The 23,792-nt window shown below is 42.1% G+C and overlaps 1 protein-coding gene across 2 annotated transcripts in view; it reads right to left on the bottom strand.

Moving 5' to 3' along the window:
* map1aa (microtubule-associated protein 1Aa) overlaps positions 1-23,792 on the bottom strand; it is a 40,434-nt gene that overhangs the window by 10,526 nt on the left and 6,116 nt on the right. Inside the window, exons 1-3 of one of the 2 annotated variants that reach the window (XM_069175208.1) lie at positions 16,718-16,873; positions 1,513-1,595; positions 92-232 (exon numbers count right to left, since the gene is read on the bottom strand). The gene's annotated coding sequence lies outside the window, so the exon portion shown is untranslated. Of the gene's footprint in view, positions 1-91; positions 233-1,512; positions 1,596-16,717; positions 16,874-23,792 lie in introns of those variants that run through there. The other variant, XM_069175207.1, reaches the window with a different exon arrangement.

Genomic DNA, 23,792 nt, shown 5'->3' with positions numbered 1-23,792 from the left:
ACAGGAACGAGGAAAGAAACAACCTCAAATAACTCTTATTATCTCATCTTTACAATCAGATGTGGATCCATACATGTATTGATTGGTTTACTTGAGGGTTGGAGACGATGTCTGAGAAGTGTTGCCAGGTGAAGGCTCCACCTTGCAGTAGGATGTCGTCTCCCTGCTCAGAGCTCTGGCCGCTCAGTATTAGCAGCTTATTGGCAGCGGAGTCGGTGATCAGAGAGCGAGTCTGGGTAGAAAACAGAGCGACCACGTTAACAACCGCTAATAATAAAATGTGTAAAAGTCCTCAACATCAAAATGAAAAAGTGAAATGCACCAAACGAGGAGGAACAATCTTTGCTTGGAGTGGCCAAATACAAGTAATAGTATTTATTTATCTTTATTTATTCATTACAATGTGATTCATTTTAATTTGTTCTCAATTTGATATCAGTGAGTCAACCCTGAGCCCGATTGATGAATGCAAGCTAAAGAAAAGAAGACATTTTAAAGTCAAAGTAGATACTTCAGTATGATGAGTGCGAGACGAAAAGGTGAGAGTTTGAAGAGACTAAATGTAGCCGTCTAAAATTACTCCTCAGACTCCAGAAGTTTCTGTCAGTTTCTGTCCTGATGTCACTCCACTCCCAAAATAACACTCTCTTCTATTTTTACTCAGCAGAGGAGACAACAAATAAAGGAACTGATTATTTCAGACACTGAGTCACCGAGAAGATGAAGCAGCTGCAGCGTTAAGGACAAAGATGAAATGAAGAGTAAATATATAGTTCGGCGTACTTTCAGGCAGGTTCAGGTGTTTTACAGACAAAGGGCTCGATCTTAGAAACACAGTTGGTGTTTTTTTCCTGACCATCACCCAAGTTGTTCAAATAGCAAATCCACTTGTGTCCATCTGAACGCCAACAGTCACGTTGGTTTTAAAATACAGTGTGATCGTGCATATTGTTGCTGCATTTCTCTTCTGCAGCAGCTGATGGTGATCGACCAAGAAAAACCTGGTCTGAAAGGACAAAGCTCGTTATACTCTGCTTGTTGTATACAATGCAAAAAGATTAAAAATAAGGTAGATTACAAAGTGAAAGATTATTATTGTTAACATGAATCTGCACATGATCTGTTCTGCTACTTGGTAAATCTGCCATTTTAAGAGCAATCCACCAACGTGCGAACTCACCTGGCTCTTAAAGGGAGATGACACTGATTTATTTACACCCAAACAGACCTGCGATTAATTACGAGACTAAATACGACAACTTTAAACCATGCGCCTTTCTTTACGCTCAGATTATCTGCTGGTAAACTGGTAAAAGTGGATTTAGAGACGCCCCTACAAGATCTCGCATGTTGCACTTAGTCTCGCACTGAGTGATGTGTTTTTATGTTAATCAATCAAGTTCAACCCCAACTGAACACTTTGTCCAAAAAAAACACTCAATGTGATGTGAATAAAACATGCAGGACATTTCCAAGTGTCCAGCATGCGGCCGTCATCCGGATGTGACTCACCTCTGAAGCAGCGGTTTCCTCTGACGGGTTCACCAACACAACGGTCTCGAGCACATCACTCTGATACTGGAGAATTCGCTGGCCTGCAAAAAACACACACCAAAAATATGAGATCCTTATTAAATCAAATAATCACAATTGTTGACTTGTTGCTGATGTAAAAAAAAAACTCATCACTGATAGTATTCAATCACAAAGACCCTAACGGTGGAAAAACCAAATATATACACTTTCAAAACACAAAAAAAGCTTTCGGTTATCTACGTCGCACCTTTAGGCCCACGTTGCATCTTCATTATTCATGTTGAAAGATTTAAAACATCTGCATAAGTTGCTTTATTCAGAATGAAAAATCATAAAAAAAACAAACAAAGCTAAAGTATAAGTTAAATCGAGGCAGAAAGGAAGTGCATAGAGCCATTAATCCTCATCGACCTGCTGACTGTTCAGTCAATACAAACTAATGCAGAAGCCATCGGCTACATTTCCACTTTGAGGAAGGGTGCGGCCTTATAAATTTCAACTTTGATGCTGCTGTATTATCAGATTCACGCCTTTTTACTCTTTATTTACAAAAAAAAACCCACTGTTGACACTATTTGTTTCCAGTGAGTTTATTTTATTTCACTTTTTCCTTTAAAAATTTCAAATTGTTGCCTCCCTGTTTATCATACTTATGCTTTTTTTTCTTCTACCGGAGCAGAAAGCAGGATTTTATTCATACATTTTATTCTAAATCCCAAATGAGAATCCTTATTAGTTCAAATCTGGTGGGAGTGTGATTATTTCTGCAGTTTCTGCAGTCACGAATCAAAGATTAGTGAATGCAATTCGTTTGACCTGATGATGGCGCTAGATGAGGAGTTAGGATGACTTAAATCGTCACAATCCATCCTCTGAGGACCATGAATGGCCGTACCAAATTTCATCCCAATCCGACCAATGTGAGGTGAAATATTTCATTTTGGACCGAAGTGGTGCGTCAACCACCCCCCGGGATTATTTACTGATAATATAGCGACCTGTCTTCCAGCGCTCGTCAACACAATCCCCCCGAACACGAACATATGACCGTGCGTGAGCATCCTTGGCCCCGCCTTCTCACACATGCCATCGTATCCCCACCCCCCACCCCCAACTAAACCCCCCCAATGACAGGTTTAATCCAGCAAAATACGCCTTTTCCATTTACACAATCACAACAATAACTCAGGGTGGAAAAAAAAAGAAGAAAAATCCTCAGCCACGAGTCTCATTGGCTGTTGCTATGGGGACGCCTCAGTGGCCGGTGCTGCTGCTGCTGCTGCTGCTGCTGCTGCTGCTGCTAGCCGAGTTACACTGACCCAGTCTTGGCTGAGGGAGACGCATTGCAGCATTTCTGCGGGAGGGAGGGAGGGGAGGCTCGTACTGCATCAGAGTTATGCACGCAGCATCGCATACTACAGGAGGTGAGGGCGAGGGCGAGTGCCACGGCAGCAGCAGCATCGCAGGCATGCAGGCGCTTCATCAGGGGAATCTATATTTAGCATGAAAAGATGTTGTTTCCTCCACCTCAGAAATGTGGAGGCGCTGACACGGGCGACTTATCGGTGCTCGGACGGAGAGAGAGAGAGATCAGCCAGGGAGGGCGGAAAAATAAATGAAGCCACTCGAAGGGGGACGATGACGCCTGAATATTCAGAGGGTGTCTGTTCGGTTAATCTACGCACCACTTTGCAGCATAACAGTTTAACACTCGACTGGCTGACAGGTTTGTGCAAACTAAGCAGGCAGTTCAGCAGCCAGACACACGGATGCCGTTTCACCATCACAGTCTGCCGAGGAGCAGATTTACAGTCTGAATCTGCTCAGCTGTCAATCAAACAAGGAAAGTTAAAAACATTTTATACAAAGACTTTATATTAAAAGTGTTCGTAGCTTCTGGGTCTGAAAAATTAGGCCAATGCAGAAGTGTCTTCAGCTGCAATACCAGCGAGTGCCACTAGAGGTCGGCTCCAAAAAGCCTCCGGCTCCATAGACTCCCATTCAACTTCTCTCATCAAATCCAAAGTGAATAAAATGTGTCCATCAGTTATCTCGGTGTTGTTAGCTAAAGTCACTTATTCTTATTAGTTTTCTGGAGGTCCATCTGAAAATAATCCCTCATTCATTAGAAAAGAAGATTCAAGAAGACCTGTTTTTGGGGGCGTGTCTGTTTGATTGACAGGCCTGTGGTGCAGTCAGGTTACAGCTATCGGTGGGCGGGACGTAGTATCGTCAGGTTTCCAATCAGATTGAGTCAGATCCAACAGATCGTCCATATATGGACACTTCCTGCTCCAAACCGCTCCGAACTGACGTCGCTGCTGGTCGCCGCTCGGTTTTTAATGAATTAACTGGCAGAATAAACAAAGCCAAATACTGACTTTCTCTTTTTTATAAAAGACTGGAGCCTCATTAATTAATTTGATTAATTATGAATTATTATGAATGAAAATGACCAGCCGTTGGTGCTTTTTCTCCTGCCAGCTACAAAACAAAATGTCAAACATTTGGCTCCACATTTGAGCTCTTTGGTGAATTTCCCGTCTCTTTAATCCAGATCTCCAGAGGCGTTCTCGGCGCCGGCTGATTGGCTCGAGCTAATCACAAACAACAAACAGCTGTGTTTGTTCACGGCGAACACACAGCGAGGCAGAAAGTGTCCAAACTGTGGCTGTTTGTTTTTTTTAAACAACATTACCGGGTTAATTAACCAGCTGCAGAGTCTGTAAACACCCAGACTGGTTTTGGAGGTAAAAATTATAAACATTAATGGACTATTATTTATTTTTGGACGCCTTGTTTTTTATGATTTTAAGTGTAAAGTCTACTGACGCACGCACAGCGTTGACCATGTTTGTCTAAAGTTTTGGGGAACGATTTAAAGCGGCGGTAGCATCCTGAAGGTCATGACCCCTGCAGGGAGGTCCAAAGATAAATCTGAAAACATTAACTGTATTTAAAATGAGGTTTTTTTCTGCGTTTTCTTGTGAAATGCTGAATTCTTTTAGAGTTTCGAGTCTCTAATAGATCCCCAAATTAACCAATCAGAGGCTAGAAGGTGAATCACGTTGATAGTTTGAAGTTCACCAGCAATAAAAGTTTGGAGCTCCTGATTTTAAAATGTTTTTCTTTGTTGTTTTGAGACTAATACATCATCCTAAACGTCTGTTATCTCTTCTTTCAGTTTGGGAACGTAATGGAAAAAAACAGATTAAATTTCAGGTAATTTCATTTTCTCATAACCATCATGCGCGACCTCGCACACACTCTGACGACAGTAACGGCATCTGTAATCATCACTCACAGAGACGTCGCGTTAATCTGAGACCCTCCGTGACACCGGAGGAGGAACCTCGAGAGGCGGAAGTCGGCCTCGGCGTTTTCTACGACCTCGGCGAGAACCGGTGAGTCTGTGACGAGTATAAATCCTCTTAATGTCCAACACAATAATTACATTCACCCCTCAAGCTCTCTTGGGCTTTTTTTTTTTCTTTCTTCATCTCCAAATTCAGTCCGTAAGAGCTCCAACAGCTGAGAGGCCAAAATAACAACCCATAAGTGAGATTTGACACGTTTTCCTCCGCCTCATCAAATTTAAAGTCATTTACAGCCCTGAAAATTTTTTGCCAATTGCAACTTTATCAAATCTGATGCAACAGAAATAAAGTCGCTGCTTCTTCATGATAAAATACACATTAATCTGGGAGATTATCTCGAGAGAAGAAAAGCGTAACAGAGTGATGCTTCTTTCTGCTCGTAAACAATCTTTGGCTGAGTTTTGGATACCAGCATGAAGAGAACGTTTTCAACTGTGCCTCAAACAAATTATCATTTTTCATCATTGATTTATAGATTCATTATTTGGTGTATAAACGGAGCCAGTTTTTCCCGAAACTTCAAGGCATCTCGAGATGTCAGTAAATCTTCCATGAACTCTGCAGAACATCTGAAAAAAAACAGCCTCATACTGACTGAAAAATAACAGTAATTCATTGATTATAATAATAGTTCCATAACACTTATTTTCTGATAATCAGCTAAAAACTGTTTTGTTGTAGCCGTTGCGGAATTAATATCAATTACAGACAGCTGATTTAATCTGCTGAAATATAAATATTTAAAGCGATACTAAAAAAATAAGAGGCTGAAAAGGTTCAATGAGAAATTTGTTATCGTCATGGTAACAAACGAGAGTGCAGATGATCAAAGACTCAAAGGAAGTCGAGAGTTTTTACACCGATTCTGATCTTTTGATGTTTTAAGTACTCGATGCTTCGGACACGTTTCCAGTCAAATCTCTGAAAATGATAAAAGCGCCGACTCATCGCCGCTCCGTCCAGTTTGTAGAAAAAAAAAACGGCTCCGCATGTCTGAGGAGCTCATCAACCGTCTCGCTTCCCCGCTTCCGAGTTATCAACGTTGTCCAAGGACGACCTCCTGTAAAAAGCCACTCGTGTGCCCACTCAGCGCTCAGGCTGTTATCATGGAAACAAAACGCTCCGCTGAACGCAGTCTGAGCCTTTCACCCGGATCGGCACCGGGCGTTAATAACCGAGGATTAACGGAAGATGTGTCTGCAGCGTCGGTTTACCTTAACAGAGCTGTGGGATGTAAAATAGAACCTGCTTACTCGCTTTTTCTGGAGCTTTTAACGGCGTCGCGCAGCCTTCATCATCATGTCCGTTGCATTTGTTTGTCTTATAGCTCCCTTTTTTTTTAAACTAGAGATTATTTGTCTGGTTAATTCTGGCAAATCTGTCGTCTTATTTAGCTTTTTTTTCCCTCTTTATTCATGCGCAATTTTCTTTTTTTTTATATGTATATATATATTTGCAAAACATCGAACACACACTTTGTCTAGTTTGGGAATTCGTGTTTCGTGTTGTTTGTTGCCGTGTCGGATTAATGATATATCTTCGCGCTGCTTTTCCGAGAACCGTCCGTCCACATTTCACGATCTCCTATAAAAGCGTCTTATATTTAATATAGTTACACGTTTTCCTTCAAGCAAGTTTTGCAAGAGAAAGATGGTGCAGAAGAGAAGCTTGAAAAGCTGAGAGATGTCTGGTGGTGTGAGTAGGTGTTTTACAGCATTATGGGCTAAATAAAAAAAAAAAAAAGCAAGAGCCAGCCCCCCCCCCTCCCCACACACACACACACACACACACACACACACACACACACACACACACACACACACACACACACACACTCCCTGCCGCTGGTGCATGATGGGAACGTTTTTCCCGCCACCTCGCTGCCGAGCAGAGGTCACAGCTTCACGCGGAGATGTCAGCCGGGTGTGTTGGTGTTTGTTTTGTGAAAGTGGACCGTGTCCCACATATGTCGCTCAGAGCGACCCGACCTGGCAGTTAAAAATACAGCCGGGAAACGTTGCCCGAGGCGGTTCGGTATTTCCACTGCTGAGGAAAAAGAAAAAAAACATGCAGCAATGATCGGGAAGAAAAAAACAGCGCTGACACGCTTGCAGCACTTTTCCTACGGTGATAAATATAGAATATATAGAATATGACTCCATTTGGTAAATGACGGATGTCTTTAAAGGTTCAGTGGGAAGGATTTAGAGGGATCGACTGGCAGAAAGGGAGTCTAATATTCATAACGGTCTTCGTTAGAGGACCAGGTTCGATCAAAGCGTTCTCGGAGCAGGAGGAAGCAACAACCTTCATGAGGACGTATTTAAAGTAACTTCTCTTGATCAACATCAGCACCCGAGTTCCACACGTTTTTGTAAACATTTGTGATTTCACTGCGCACCTAAAACTGGAGCAGAGAAACGTCCGATTTTTGGGGCAAATTTTGGGGGGAATAGCCAAGTGTTCCTGAGCCTATGCATTGATTTCCACTACAGAATCGGGTCTTGTTTTTTTTTATAGCAGTGTCTCCTGAGGGCCCAGAAAAACACCAGATTTTGGGGTCAAACTCTAAATGGTCAACAGCGATCCTCGAAACGCTTCAGAAAGTCTAACGGCGATGAAGCGACGAGCCGGGCGAAGTCGTTCTGAGTGACGTTTACGTTTCAAGAGGGGGCGGAGCTTCACCGTCCGAGACAGAAGAAGGCACGTCGAGTCAGGAGACACCAGGTGGGGTTTTCTTTGCGTCACCGTGAATTTGTTTCCCAGAGTCAGACTGTCAACATCGAGTTCCACCGGGACCGTCTGAGGTCTGAACTGTGGCGCCGTGGCAACAGGGTTCTCCAACACGGAAACATGAAAGCGTATTGAACTCAGGTGCTGATGTTGATCAAATCACTTTTTAAATACTTCCTCGTGAAGGTTATCACTTCCTCATGGTGATGCATTGCATTTGGGCGCAACAGGAAGAATTCTCTGAACTTTTTTTTGATGACACTTCATATATTATCACCTGAAAACTTCAAAATCGCTGTTTACAATACCTTAAAATTCATATCTTCATTTCTACATTGGGAGCAGGTCATCTTCCGCAGAGCACGACACGTTGCACCATCATGCTTCCACAAAAGCCCAGAAGGGACAAACCGAAAATTGTCTTTAGAAGAATGCATCTAGATTCTTTTCCACACTTGTAAGGGGAGCGTGAAGGGAACGATGCTCATCACTAGTTGCCACTGATTTCTGCAAACTCTGCGGCATTAACATAATAAATACATGTGAAAGTTTTCATTTGACATCTTGTCAGCTGCAACATATTTTTCACTTCATCCAGCAGGAGTACGGGAACGATTTCAAAAGCCCAAATCTTTCCAGCGAGTGTTGAGCCATCGGAGACGTTTTCATCCACCGAAGCGCCAGAAGAACAAACCAATTAAATCCTTCTTTATTTCGTCTGGCAGGTCGCTGCTCGTTCGGGCTTCGGCTGGCAGCGCTCTTTTGTTTATAACCTTTAAGCTGCTTCGTTTTGACTGGCGGCGTGATGATGAATGACGCCGTCCCTTCATAACAAAAGCAATAAGGTGCCCTCGTTACGACCGGTCAGAACATCTGACAAGGTTGTTACTCACGGCTGGATGTGAATACAATGAGTCGAGTTACTGGCACGGTTTTATCACGCTGTAATTATCAGCACATAAAAAGTGGTGATTAGTCCTGTTGGAGGGAGAACGCTCTGTCACAGTCAAACACAATCAGCAATATGATGTTCATTTAGGAGAGCTTCTCCATCAATGTAACCGTTACTGAATCTTGACAAACCGACAAACTGAAATATCTCAACAGCAGTTCGATGAATTTCAAACTTTTCTTGAAGCGCCATCAAAAATTCCCACTTCACGACTTTATATTTCTAAAGGTAATGATTGAATTTTTGTAAGCCTAGCTAGCATACTAGCACAAATCCTAGCCCGCTAAGCTACACTCTGTATCACGCGTGTAATACACCCGTCAGTCCACTAGAGGGCGTTGTGTCGGTGTCATTGCTTTGCTAAGCTGTCAAACGCCATGTAGAAAGCCATGTGGTTAGGTTTTTGGAAAACAAACACATGTGGTTAGGTTTAAGGGGAATAAAAACACATAGTTAGGTTAAGGAAGAAAATAAAACGTTGGTCACATGGTCACATTAACACGCTATCCTCTAGTGGACTGTGGGGCGTATTACAGGCTTTGGTGTGATACTGGGCTTTAACCGTAGACTATATAAAATTGGACGTAGCTTCTGGGTCTAAAAAAATGACGCCGATGTGGATTGCGAATTACATTTGCAATGCGAATTTTCTGAACGGTTTTGGACGATATTCTTTTTTTTAGCCGCTAAATGTTCCACTGTGTTATCCCGCTACTTGCTAACTGTGTCTGTTTGCTGTTTAATGCCGAACAGGTCGTCGACATTGACTTTTTTATTTTTATTTTTTATAGCTTTGTGGTTAAAAACAGCTACTGTTGGAAACAAGACGGGATGAGAGCCGTGAGACTCAATCAAAACAGTAAAGTTTCAGCGCCGTAAACCTAAAAACGCTCCGTAGAAAGATCACATGATCTCAATCACAATTTGCTTAAAATAGTGGACAGTTATGAAACTACTTATAAAGGTAATCTTTTTTTTTTGCATTTAAATTTGAGTTCTGTGCGGTTGCGGGGTAAATTCTGTGTCGACACTATTCACAGTTTTGTTTCAACTAACTGAAGCAGTAACGACGTTTCTTCTTTAATGGGGGAGCACGATTCATTTGGATAAATCACTATTGTGTCCTGATTCATGTGGTGACTCCTCCCACATCACACCGTCCAGAACACAAACTGAGACGAGAGCGCTGCGCTGCTGTACTGTAACTACAGGGAAATTAAATATTAAAGTGAGTCATGAGCCTCAGGCACAGAGGGCTCTAAAAAAATAAAGACATAAAAAAAAGCACTCCGGTGTACATTTCCTCGGAGGGACGTAACCGTGAAACGCAGCTTGATTTGTACGTGCTGCTTTTCGCCGTCAGACGTATCAACACTGATGCAAGTTTCAGGTGAGTCTCGAGGGAAATAATCAAAAGAGCTAAATTAGCTGCCTGTGGCACAGCAGCAGTCTTCATGGTAATAAAAGCTTACCTGACTGTGTGGCAGGGCGCACATAGAGGTTTCCATACTGTAGGACTTCAATAGGTATTATTTATGTCGATGAAACCAAAGATGTGTAATGTAATGTATTTTTTCCCAGGCTTTTTTTTATTTATTTTTCTAAGTAATTACAGCAAAGGAATCAGAACTACTTTTGGAAGTTCATGTTATTTAGATTCATATGTTCAAGTTCACTTAACATTTGAACTGGATGCAAAAAAACTGTATCTCATTTCAGTCATGAGGGCTGCTTGTTATCGGCCAATCAGAGTGCAGTATTTCTGAAAGCATTCTTTGGTCCAGACGTGGCGGCTCGGTGATATGAAAGCTCCTGGAAGTGTGAAGGTCCCATATTCAATCGCACCGTCTGCTGCCAGCACTTTAAATAGACGTAAAAAACACTCCTGGTTAAATTATGAGCACAAATTGGCAGTTTGTTGAATAAAAAACAAGTTATTGTCGTGACTGCAACTTCCAGAACAACCCGAGTCCGTGTTTATTTTAGTTTAATAAGGTCTGGTTATGAAGCCGAAACCATTTGGTGACAGTTCGAAAATGACGGCCTTCAGTGTGTAAATTTGACGAGTCTCCCTTTTAGTTTGATTTGTTTCATTTGTGACTGATAGATCCTTTTCTGTTAGCGTGGGTGTCTCTGTGTTGCGGCGTACCTCAAAGGGCCTATTTTGGGTCCAGTTTTGTTTTCATGATACATGCAGCCTCTTGGCTCTGCTTTTAAATCAAGCCGTACATCACTGTATGCCGATGATACTCCGATGTACCGCTGACACCTGACTCTGCTTCTTCTTTAAATTCTAAAGCAAATTGCTTTACCGATGTTAAAAATGAAGGTAAAACAGATGTTTTGGTGCTTAATCCCTGTCGCCTCCCTGCAGTGATAGTATTTAACCTCGCCAACTTCTCCACCGGTATTCAAAATCTCCAGTAAAAACCTATTAATTATGGCTCATGCTTTATGAGTGTTGTTTTGCTTGATATATTTGTCTTAATTTCTTTCATTGTTTTTAGTTGTTTTTTAAGAGTATTTGTTCATGTTTTAATTCTGTCTCAATCTTTGTTCAGCTTTTGTTGTGCATAAATAGACTCCACTTTTCACACAGAAAAAAAAAGTCCAAGTGAGCTTAAATTTGGAAGTAAAAAAGCCACAGGAGAACATTTAGTCCAGTTCTTCGGAGTCTGCGGTGCCACCGAGACACCGATGTCCCCAGCAGGTTAGGCAGGTTTGAGTGGGTGAACGAGGAGCTGATTGAAAAGCACTTTGGATAAAAGCTGTTCCAGTCCGTTTACTGTTTACTTCACTGGTAGTCCTTAATTTATTTTCCACGTAGCTGCTAGCAAAGTGCACCATGCTTAGATCAAACTTTAAGAAAAAGCCTTTTTATTTTTGTCAGATCAAAGTCAGATCATATTCACTTCACTTAAATGAAATGACTTTCTTTTTTTCTTTTTCTTTTTTTTTATCAAATTTGATATCAAGAGCTGTGTAATTTCAGTGGCCTCAACTTTCAATATTGCATTCCTGCTCTGAGCTGACAGAAAAAAATAACTTGCAGTGTCAAATACTGATGTTGTCATATGAAAACACAAGTTGTTGTGTGCCTTACATTTAGCCAACAAAACAATGTTTTTTAGGTTTAGGAAAAAGATCCTAGTTTGGGTTCACCTGGTGCGAACCAGAACCCTGTTTCACTGTGTGAACATATGGGTCACCCTCCTTAGAGAATCGATTGCAGACGTTCCCTCTTACTGGGCGTCGACCTCAGGTTCATTTTAACCAATTAGCGTGTGTTTTCTTCCTGAGTACAGCATTTTTGTTTTTTTTCCTGTCAACGAGAGTTTAAAAATATTATGGCGGCACTCGTAACTGGTACCGGCCGTCCAATCACAGTGAAAGAGGGGCGGGGACAAAACGCGGTTAACCACCGACACCGCTCGCCGATTGGTCCGCTCTTCAGAGTGGTTGTTCAAACAGGCTAAGTTTGGGTTTGTTAAAAGAAATCCACGTTGACTTTTGCTTTATCGTGGACTCGAACACGGGTCTCCGAGGTTATCGTTAGGAAAGGTCAAGGTGTGGCTCACGTGACATGATTACTGTTTGGTTAAAACTACTTGGTAAATGTTCGGAAAATATCATTTTTGAGTTACTTAAACGAAATTCGCATTTATTTTTGCTCCATCTGGACTTGAACACCGGTCTCCGAGGAAAAAGGTCCTGGTTTGTTCCATCCAACCTCCACTAAACCTCCACTTTACGTTGACTTCCCCCCCCTTGCACTTCGTCACATGACCTTTCGTAACCCGCCTCGTCATGTTGAAGAAGTCATAAGGTATTAATATGACCTCCACGGTGAAACTACCCAGACAGCCCCTTGTGGCTCTGCGTTGATTAAATAATTGTGCTGATATTTAAATTCATGTAAATCTCATTGTGACTCAGTTAAGTAATTGAATTCAGCTTTTAATTAATTTATACTCTGTTGCTTAATTTGATAATCAAGCTGTTTTCTTTCTGTAACGATTTTAAAACACAAAACTCTTAAAAAAAAAATACAAATAAAAAAAAGCACACAAACAGCCCGAGCGGATTAAATGACGTGCTTTGTTGGGAGGAAACAGTCGTGCCGATTGTGACCGTGTGAACAGATACGGATCTGTGAGCGTAACGGCAGCGAGACACAAACCGGGCTCGTCTCTGTGAAAGCTGCTTTCAAAACCGCAAACGTCCTGAAAACGAGAAAAAACTGAATAAAAATCCTGGAAGACGGAGAAGATTTCAAAATAAATGGCGCCACCTTAACGTACAGCGGTGTCACTTCTGAAAATGTCGGCTGTACGATAAGTATATCTTCTACTTCCTCCGCTCGTCACGTGCTGAAAAAAACCAACACATTTCACCTCCGGTAACCGAGACGCAGCTCGTTAGCAGAAAAACCAATTTGCTGCTCTCAGGATTATCTCCTGTGTTTTTAAAACAAACACGTAAAACCGACGTGTTCGTGCGGCTCTCGAGCAGTTGGCTGCAAAATAATTGGCTTTTTCACAGTCAATAAATACGTCAATAAGACGAAGGATAAAGATTGTTTTGCCTAAAAATAAACAAAATGGTACTACTGTGAAAATGCCAATGTGAGTTCTGTAACTTGTTTTTATGTTTGAACAAAATAGGGAAAACCAAACAATCTGAGAAAATGTTTGGCATCTTCCCATCATAACAGATTTCACATCCAAATTTTAGAGCAAAATTTAACAAACAAACAAACAAAATTAATGAATGTTTGTTTTCTGTGCAAATGTTTTGGAGTTGGTCGCACAAACAAGTTTCCAAAACTCGCTTTTTAATTGGATGCGTTATCAAGTGCATTTCTACCGCCAGAAGGGGGCGACGTCTAAAAACGGTTTTACCAGCTGCCATTAAACAATAAAAACAAAGAAGACGGATCTGCTTCGATCTGATTGGAAACCCGAGGATACTATGCTCCGCCCACCTATAGCGAAAACTGCACCACAGGCCTGTCAATCAAACAAGACACGCCCCCAAAACAGGTCTTCTTGAATCTTCTTTTCTAATGAATGAGGGATTATTTTCAGATGGACCTCCAGAAAACTAATAAGAAGGAGTGACTTTAGCTAACAACACCGAGATAACTGATGGACACATTTTATTCACTTTGGATTTGATGAGAGAAGTTGAATGGGAGTCTATGGAGCCGGAGGCTTTTTGGAGCCGACCTCTAGTGGCACTCGCTGGTATTGCAGTTTAAAGACGTTCACATTGGCTTCACTTTTCAGACCTGGAAATGACTTCAGCCGTCAAAACGTTGCGTGTGAAACTTCTTAAAAATAAATGAAGTGCAGTTCGAACTCCAGCAGCTAAAGCTAGCATCAGTTCACCACGAGCCCGAGTTTACGCCGTGGACAAGTCTCTCTTTCTGTGGGTGTGTCTTCGAACTGAAGTCGAATACTCCATTAATTTTCTCTCGATGGACTAATCAATCAATCAGCTAACTGTTTACATTAAAGCCTCCAGCTTGCCTACTTCTTTTTATCTTAGTTCATAATTTGCTCCATTTCCCAGCATGCCTTTCCTCGAACTCCCGACGAACTTCATTTTGCGCTGCTGGTTTTTCGTAGAGAAAAACTCGTAAAAACTCGAATTTCGGAGCTGAAAGAAAACCTTCGACTCTTAATACAACGACAACAAAACCTCGAGGACCAGAAACCGTCGACGCCGCGTCGTGTATTTTGTTTTTCACGTCTTTGAACGCAGCACCAGTCGGTTTGAGCCACACCTCGATCACAAGGGCACCAGAGGCGATCCCTCCGCACCCTGCTGAGCTCAGCACTCCTCCTCCACCCCGAGGCATGATGGGAGTTAACCGAGCACGCCACAGGGCAGTGTGTGTGTGTGTGTGTGTGTGTGTGTGTGTGTGTGTGTGTGTGTGTGTGTGTGTGGGGCAGACGGAAGAATCTAATCACACAAAGAATATAAATCGGATCCAGTCGGCTTTAAAATGAATGAGTGATGAAACGACGTCCCTGAAAAGCCGAGAGTCTCCGTCGACCGTCCGGTCAGCCGACATGTGGAAACACTTTCAGGCTGCGTGAAAGACGACGCCGGCTCAAGGACGTTTCAAAGACAGTTTACAGTCAGGGACGGAGAGCGGCGAGGCCACGAGGCCTGACGGGGTGATCCATTAACTGAACTGGATGAGGACGTGTTGGGAAATTTAGTTTCAGTTTCTTACAACATCAAGGCGCCGTCTCTAAATGCGTTTAAGCGATCATTAAACGACAGAAAATGAGATATTTAAGTCATTTTTTTTTGACGAAACCTTCAACTGGTTTCCGGCTTCTCAAACGACAACAACTTCCTCTTTTCTTTGAGAAAGTCAACTTTAGGATCTTTTTACTATTCGCTGACATTTTATCAATCAGATCGATCGATGGTGGAAATAATTGTTCGGTGTGCAGCTACGTTACGTGTTATCATCAGAGAAAACTACGAAACAAAATCAGACAAATATTCACGTTTGAAAACTACTAGCAACACTTGTTTTGATATTTTTTTGCCTTAAAAACAGCAAATCAATTATTCAAAATGACTGTTGTTGTTGTTATTATTTATGTTAATTGACTCAAATCGAAGACTTATTTCAGCTCTACTGATGACATCACGTTAAGTTTGTGCTATTTGGGAGTTTATGGACCAAGTAGAAAAGTAGATAATCAAAAATAAACTCAAACTTTTGAAATTGAAATGACGTAATCGACAGAAGAACACATCCAATTATTTACTATTTAGCTTTTTTTTTTTTTTTTTGCTCGATAAATGTCTTAAATCATTAATTAAGTGTACAAATTGCTGTTGAATATTTAAATCGGTCGACTAACCGATGGAAAGACAAACGTGAGTGCGAGAATCACGTCCGTTAAAGTAAATACCTCACGGACGTGACGGACGTGACGGACGTGTCTCCCTCTCATCACGTGTTTCTGGATTTAAAACAGCTGTCAGTTTGTCTGTGCGTCTATTTTTGGACTTTTTTTTTTTTTTGTCTAGTCTGTTGCATAAGTTCGAGGGTTATTCAGAGAGTCAAAGTCTAAAATCCACATCCCTCCTGAATCTGACCGGAGAGACACCAAGCACAGCCTTCAGCTGCTGCCTTCAGGCCAGAAGACGCAGCGCTGCTTCATTTTTCCCAATTTAAGAAGAATCAGGTCACCCAAATCTGCTGGAGTGAATTGAGAGCAGCCGACGAACGAGCGTGAAGCGAAACGATGAAGTCAAAGAGGCCGTTTGTACGCTCAGAGACGCTGGAGGCCTGAAGACATTACAGGGAGGCCAGCGTTGTTCATTTAGGCTCTAACAACCTGCAGGAGTTGAATTTGCACAATTACACACAATATTAGTCTTTTTTATTCTCAGATTTGACCATTTAAGGCCAAAATTAAGATTAAATGTTGATTTCCTGCTTTTTATCACTAGAATAGTAGAAAATGAGTTTAAAATAGCATCCAAAAGGTAAAAAATATTTACCTTAAAGAGATTTTTTAAAGATTTACATGAAAAAAAAAACCGAATTGTGTTTCAATTCAGCACTTATGACCTCTGCGTTTCTAAAATCCTGCTCCCAGATTGTGACTCTTAATGCACCACAATGCATGAATATGTGCAGCTGATTGAGTCATTTAAAGGATGACATGTAAACATCCGTATCTGCAGTCGATGCACGGATGACAATAATCCCCGCTTTTTTTCTTTTTTACTCACATTATATGACATCAGTAGCCTCTGAAAAAGAAACCCCCAAAAAACACCGAGCACCTTCACCGACAAGTCCCTCCGTTAAAATCACCGGATTGCTCCCTTGCAGCTTTAGATTCCTCCGGTGACTTCGACTGTCTGCGTGCGGATCAACGCTGCGGCGTTATGAAACCGAGCAGCCGAGCCGGATCAGACCACCGGCTCCGCTCAGCCTCCAGAAAAAAATCATCCCCCCCGTCCTGGTGGGGTTTTTTTTTGTTTGTGTTTTTTTTTCGCGTCTGAAAAAGCTTCCGAGGAGCGCAGAGATCCGCACGGCCGTTGAAACCGAGAAATAAAACGGTGATGTGAGTCTTACCGTCCTTCAGCGGGGCGGATGGTAGCAGAGGGAGGGAGGGGCTGGCTGCTGGTGGTGATGCTGCTGCTGCTGCTGCTGCTGCTGAGGAGGATGAGGATGGAGGCAGGGTCGGCCTGGTACCGTTCAAACACCTACACCGTGCTATCTGGCGGCTCGTGCTGCGTTCAGGAGCCCGTCGTACATCCCAGTGGTGGCAAAGCGACCCAGCGGGCGGTCACGTTAACCCAGACCCGGTTTATTTTCTCCCAGTTTCGTGTCCTAAAGCTCAAGTCGCCAATATTTCTTCCTCTGAGAGCTACTTTGACAAAATGCTTATTTTTCGTCACATTTATTCACATAGCTGAGCTCCACCCAGACCAGCTGATAAGCTTCTTCTGTCAACAATGACACATTTTGTTTCACAACAGTTTATATTCTTTAATTTCTTTATGTTTTTGAAATTAAACGGGATGTATTTTCTAAATCTACAATGACACCGATGTTCCCTAAATGCCTCCCGTGTGGCTAAACATATTGAAAGTGTCAAATAATATAAGATGTAACATAAGATTTAACTAATAAAACCCAGTGTTTCCTTTTTCGATTGGGGACCTCCTGAACGAAACACGTCTAAGTATATTTCTGGACCTTTTGTGAAACTTGGAGGGCTTTTAATTTGAAAAGTCGAGGTGTAAACTTTGATCTCTCACCCACTCAGTGAAAGACTCTCTTTATAGCTCCGCCCCCCTCTGCTGAAGGTCCAGCTGAAAATATTATATTTATATTATTTACCTCATTTCAGAGCAGATGTTTTGTTTCCAGATGAGTGAGTCTCTGCTGTGTTTCTGTCTTCTGCTCTGTTTGTGTCTCACTGTGGGCGGAGCTTAAACCTCTGCTGTGTTTCTGTCCTCTGGTCTCTGTGTGTCTCACTGTGGGCGGAGCTTAAAGATAGATGGAGAGCGCGAGGGGAGATCGTCCACTCGTTAATCCATGGCGTTGATGACGTCGTTCTCTCTGAGAGGTTAAAACATAACTACATTTTTAAAAAAGGCGGAAATTGATCGGCAAGTATAGCCGTGTTAGCGGTTAGCGGGCTACCGCTAGCTCACGAGTCGTAAAGAAAACGACGATTTATCAGTGAAAATGAAATCTTTCAGATGCTGGAGCTGGAAGTTCAGAAACACAACGCACCTCTCAAACAACTGTTGAGATAACAAACAAACAAACAAACAAAAAGTCTCTAATTTAATTTGCATGTTTAGATGTTAGCTGTCCAGTTTGGTGGCGATGAAATTGTAGCTTCATTTTAGTTGGATTTTTTTTTTTTTTTTTAAACGTTAACCGCATGTGATCAAAATGTCACGTGACTTTTCAGTAAGTATAAAGTCTGCTAACAGATTTCAAAGTGACAAAAATGCAAATAATCAGCGGTGAATGACGAATACAAGCTTTTAAAACTAAACTATCAGAAGGTTTGTTTTTTTAAATGTTTTAGTTTTGTTTGTGTTGCGATTCATGTACGTCCCCAAATAACGAAGTCAACGGAAGGACGCGGATGATTTTATCGCCGTAGTTTATCTGCACAAAATAAACAGGCTCATTTAAATATTGTTCAGCGGGAGGGAGGAGGATTGTCGAGCTCTGCAACTTTTTCCAAACAGCTGTGAGTCAAACAGCAGCTGCAAAACTATAAAAATAACCTGGACCCAACTGTGGGAACCATGAATCATAACGTTACTAACAGGCGGAGGAAGACTTGATGCTAATTCGGAGAGGTGGATGTCAGAGTCAGTCTAGACGTTTCGCTGCGCTCCTTTTGGATAACACGGAAAATGATTGTCTTTGATATACAGAAGTAACTCGCCAAAGATGGTTAGAAAAATTTGCAGAGTTGAATTTGATGAACTTGTCTTGTTTTGTTTTATTAAGATTTCTGCGAGCGAAGAAAAAACTTCAGGTCCTACTTCGGATTATAAAACATATTTAAAGTAAAAAAAAAAAAGATACTTAAAGAAATAGACACAAAACAACTAGAAAGGCTCTCGTAAAAAAATCTGCAACAACAACCGCCACTATATACATGTGGATATATTTATAAATGTGGTGCTTAGCAAACAGCTTCTAGGTGCGTTACCGCCTCCTGCTGGCAGGAATATTGCATTACAATAAAAACAAGATAAATTATATAACATCTGCAAACAGTATTAATCTTTTTATATTTTAATGGATATTCATGAATTCAAAAAAATCGGACTCGATCTGATTGGAAACCTGACGATACTACGTCCCGCCCACCGATAGCTGTAACCTGACTGCACCACAGGCCTGTCAATCAAACAGATACGCCCCCAAAAACAGGTCTTTTTTAAGATTATTTTCTAATTTATGAGGGATTATTTTAAATCCAATCTCCAGAAAAACTAGTAAACCACCAAAACTGAAATAACTCGTGGACAAATGTTTGTTGACTGAGAATTTTATGAGAGTTTTATGGGAGTCTATGGAGGCTTTTTGGAGCCGACCTCTAGTGGCCCTCGGTGGTATTGCAGCTTGTGACGGTTACCAACTGCTGTGTCTTTGTATTATTGAGCTCCTGGGACAAGATGAAGGTGTCTAAAAGAAGAAGGTCTTCACATGTTCCTGAAGGTTTTTACCTCTCGGGTTTCTTTAATTACGACCTGCTGTCAGCGAATCCTCCGAGTGGGCGACGCCCAAACGGTTAGTGTTTTAAATGTGTCTGCAAAAAGCCTGTTAGTGAAACTCAAGAGCATCACAGCAGCCGCTCTGTCGAAGCAGCGCTGATGCATCATCCTCATCATCTTCATCATCCTCGTCATCCTCATCATCCTCATCTCAGATGACCGTCGGTCTCCTCTGAATGTCAGACAGCTGTTAGCTGCATGGATCAGACGCCCGGCCGGCCGCTCCCTTCTCTCCCTGAATGTCTCAGATAGTCCAGCCTCCTCTTCCTCTTCTCCTCCTCCTCCTCCTCCTCTTCCTATTCCTCTTCTCCTCCTCCTCTTTTTCTCCTCCTCTTCCTCCTCCTCCTCCTCCTCACATCAATCTCCTCTCTTCCTGTCCTCCTCCTCCCTCCTCCTCCTCCTCCTCCTCCTCATGCCCACCCGTCAGCTGTGTGAGGTCACATGTTTGTAGTATCTGCTTGTAGAGTCGTGTGTCTGTGAGCAGGTTGTTAAGTGGGACTTCAGTGACTCGGTTTTCTCTCTGTGAGTGAATCGCTTCATTTAACAGAGAAAAACATCTCTGAGCAAGTTTTAAAAACCAGAACTGGAAATACTGAAACTGTAAAAGCCTCTTTGAGCTGAACTCTGACAGGAGACATCGTCCTTCTGTAAGTTTCATCAACTCTAACTGATGTTCACGTCACTCTGACCTCTCAAATTTGGCCAAAATCTGCACCATCATCTTTTTCCCTTCAGCGCCACCGTGTGGTTTTCTACTATTGGATCAACTGGCATTAAATTGAATGCAAAACATTTTTATTTCTCTTAATTCAGTGATCACCGTCATCACTCGTCAAAGCTCTGATGTGTTTAATACTTTAGTTTCTCAGTAAATGACTAAAAATCACAACGCGAGTTGTTTCGGAGCACTTAACACGGTAAAAACCTCGTTTTTTACATTCAGTGTGTAAATCATCGACTTCTTGAGTATTTTTAAATCGTGCATTGTTTCGATTGTTTGCAACGTCACCAACTGTCGGCCGGTCGACTCGTAAACTTCAGTCATACAAAAATATAAACTAATTTAAAAAAAAAAAACGTTGCTCCGTTGCACCTCTAGTGGTCAAAAAAACAACTTCCAATTATATCGAAGTGTCGCGTCCAATTTGAGCGTCCAAGTTGCCGTTAACAACTCTCAACCCCTTTTTTCTTTGATTTTCCATTTACTTAGCAACATGCTTCAAAACGGCGTTGCTAGGCAACAAATCCTCCTCTCTCTGGCTGCAGTTAAAGCATTTAAAATAAACATTAAATCTGCCCATTTTTTCTGTATAAGTTGCTGTTTAAAAATCTAAATGAACTCAACCTGCCCGGAGACCTTTCATGCTGTCATCAGCTGGTTCAATATGATAAAAGTATGCTGGGACATTAAGTCCGTTAATCGACAAGTTTAATTAAAATATAATTATCGTTTATTACCCATATAAGTGATTTGTTGAGCAACAAATTTTAAATGTTTATTGCTGCTTTTTCTCCGTTTCATTGAATAATTTGATATTTCTGTGAGCTAATGTTACAATATTAACAATTTGTCTTCAGAAGTTGTGCATTCATTTTTGTTAGGCCATACTTTAAAATATTTATTTTCTAATTAATCAGTGAAGAAAAATTATTAGTTGCACCCAAGCGGTTTGGAGCAGGAAGTGACCATATTTGGACGCGCTGGGGGAGGAGCCAACGGTGGATCTGACTTGATCTGATTGGAAACCTGACGATACTACGTCCCGCCCACCGATAGCTGTAACCTGACTGCACCACAGGCCTGTCAATCAAACAGACACGCCCCCAAAAACAGGTCTTCTTGAATCTTCTTTTTCTAATTAATGACTAGATTAATTTCAGACGAACCTCCAGAAAACTAATAAACTGTCAAAACTGAAATAAGTCCTGGAGAAATTTTGTTACGAATTTAATGAGAAGTTGAATGGGAGTCTATGAAGTTGCAGGTTTTTTGGAGCCGACCTCTAGTGGCACTCGGTGGTATTGCAGCTGAAGACACTTCTGCATCGGAACCATTTTACAGACCTGAAGCTACGAACACTTTTGTACACAGTTTTTCCATTGCAGCCCAAATAAGATGACAAACTCATATATATATATTAATGAACACGTATCCTGCTCCTATTGCAAAAAGGGGGTGGACAAAATATTAGAAACACTTCAAGGAAATAAAACCACAGCACCTCCAGCCTTCAACACTTATAAACCTCCAACAGACGGACTTTTTGCTGCAGGGCGTCGATGTTCCTAATTAACTGTTAACTCAGTGAGTTCGTCCTCAAACAGCCGAAGAACGTCAAACACAGAGTCTCCGCTTTCACAGAGACGTTCACGTTTCACTCATTGGATTGTCTTTCACGCAGTTGACCTCCATCTCTACTCAGGTTCTGACGTTTTCCTCATGAAGAACCTAGTTTACAGAAACCTGTGTGTGTGTGTGTGTGTGTGTGTGTGTGTGTGTGTGTGTGTGTGTGTGTGTGTGTCCATCAGGTCCACATGAAAGGCTCTGAGACCCGAGGACCCTCCGTCTTGATGTCCACCCCCTGACTGCAGACAGAGGCGGATCAATAACAATCTGCTGAATTATTAATCGGGTCACGTTCTCCGTGAGCCGCGCCCACGATCCACGCCGTTCCCTTTTTTTTAAGGTGCCTCGTTTAAAAAAAAATAAAAAATAATAATAATTATCCACTTGTTTTAATTACTGACGCACAGTTGTGCGTCACGGTTGCCGCCGGTTACCATCGCAGGTTTTTCTCTTGTTACTCCAGGCTACGTCGCTGTGATTTTTTTTTTATTTTTTTTTAAATCGCGTGTTTGTGTGGATGTTTGGGACCCAAATCGATAGAGAAAACAGATGACTGTTGCATTGTGGGAGAGAAACTCATAATCAAAAAAGAAATTAAAAAAAAAAAAATCCACCAGGAAGCGAGAAAACTTTCATAGCTCAGAAAAAAAAAAGAAAAAAAAAGACATCACGAGTTGTAAGTGCACTTCCTAATGTGGTAATTCAGTTGTCACGCATGGGGGACGTAAACCTGCTGACTCGGCAGGATTATACGACTGCCAATCACGATGCATCCGCCTCCTTTACTCTGTGAATACTGTTTGCTCTCCCCCGCCCCACCCCACCCCAGCCCTCCCCCACCACCCGCTGCTGTGTGGACGTGAGGGGAATACAGCAGACTGTGTGTGTGTGAGAGGAGTCTTTAATTCTGCCCAGCATCATTCATCTCCGCTCGGTTGTTTTTTCGACCGTCACGCTCCGTGAACGCCCACTCGGCCCTCCGGCTGCCGGTTTGTAGGGACATCAGGTCGTGTGAGGCTTTTATTTTGAAAGGAAAATGATTATTTACCGACGAGACCGACCTGTGCCATTTTTAAAAATTTTTTTTTTTATCAACATCAGCTTTATAAAGACAAAACAATTTTGATAAAAACAGCTAATTTTGCACAAAAAAAAAGAAAAGCTAAACAAACAACTAACAAAGCTAAAAAAACAACTCATTTCGCTAAAAACAACTTAACAAACACCAAATTCACGGGGACACAACTCCTGCCGACAACAACGTGAAAATAAATGACATGTAAAACTGAGTTATCATATCAATAACACTGATCAGAGTGAATGCGCTGCCTTCGGGGTGAATTCCTGCTCGTAACAACAGCATATGTTGATATATTTGTGTCATAAAATCCACTGAATTTACTGCCCACTATTGACCGCCCCCCCCCCCCCCCCCCCCCCCCACACACACACACACCCCTCACCCCAGAGGCCTTTCTGCTGCCACCAGGTTGTGTCTATCAGCTCTCGGTCCGTTGAGTCTTTATTAACAGCAGCATGAGGAGGGGGGGAGGGGGGCATTTATGAGGACCATTACCGCCCACCGTCCTCCTCATCTTCCTCCATCTCCGGGGACGAAACGCGATCGCTCGTGTTGCCGCGCTTGCATCATCGGTCGGTCGGGAGACGGTCTGGTATGTGTTGGACGGAGACACTAATGGACACACGCGGTGATGGACGCGCCGATGACCTCATATCGTACATCGTATCCGTATGATTTCTCTTCCTTGACAACACTTCGACCGCCATCCCCCTCCGTCGTCCTGCAGGTTTTCGTTCGCTCGCCTGCAACCCTTCTACGTTTTTTGGTTTTTTTTGCATTCGTCCGTAAAACCCCGCCCAACTATAGCGGAAAACCTGACTGCACCACAGGCCTGTCAATCAAACAGACACGCCCCCCCCCCCCCAAAAAAAAACACGTCTTTTTGAAGCTTATTTTCTAATGAATGAGGGAATATTTTCAGATGCACCTCCAGAAAACTAATAAGAAGGAGCCGACCTCTGGTGG

Source organism: Embiotoca jacksoni, unplaced genomic scaffold (genome assembly GCF_022577435.1).
Source record: "Embiotoca jacksoni isolate LCO1_2020_lvr unplaced genomic scaffold, fEmbJac1.0.p SCAF_64, whole genome shotgun sequence".
Lineage (NCBI taxonomy): Eukaryota > Metazoa > Chordata > Actinopteri > Embiotocidae > Embiotoca > Embiotoca jacksoni.
The sequence above is the reverse complement of the archived record's forward strand: the minus strand, read 5'-3'. Positions and strand labels throughout refer to the sequence as shown.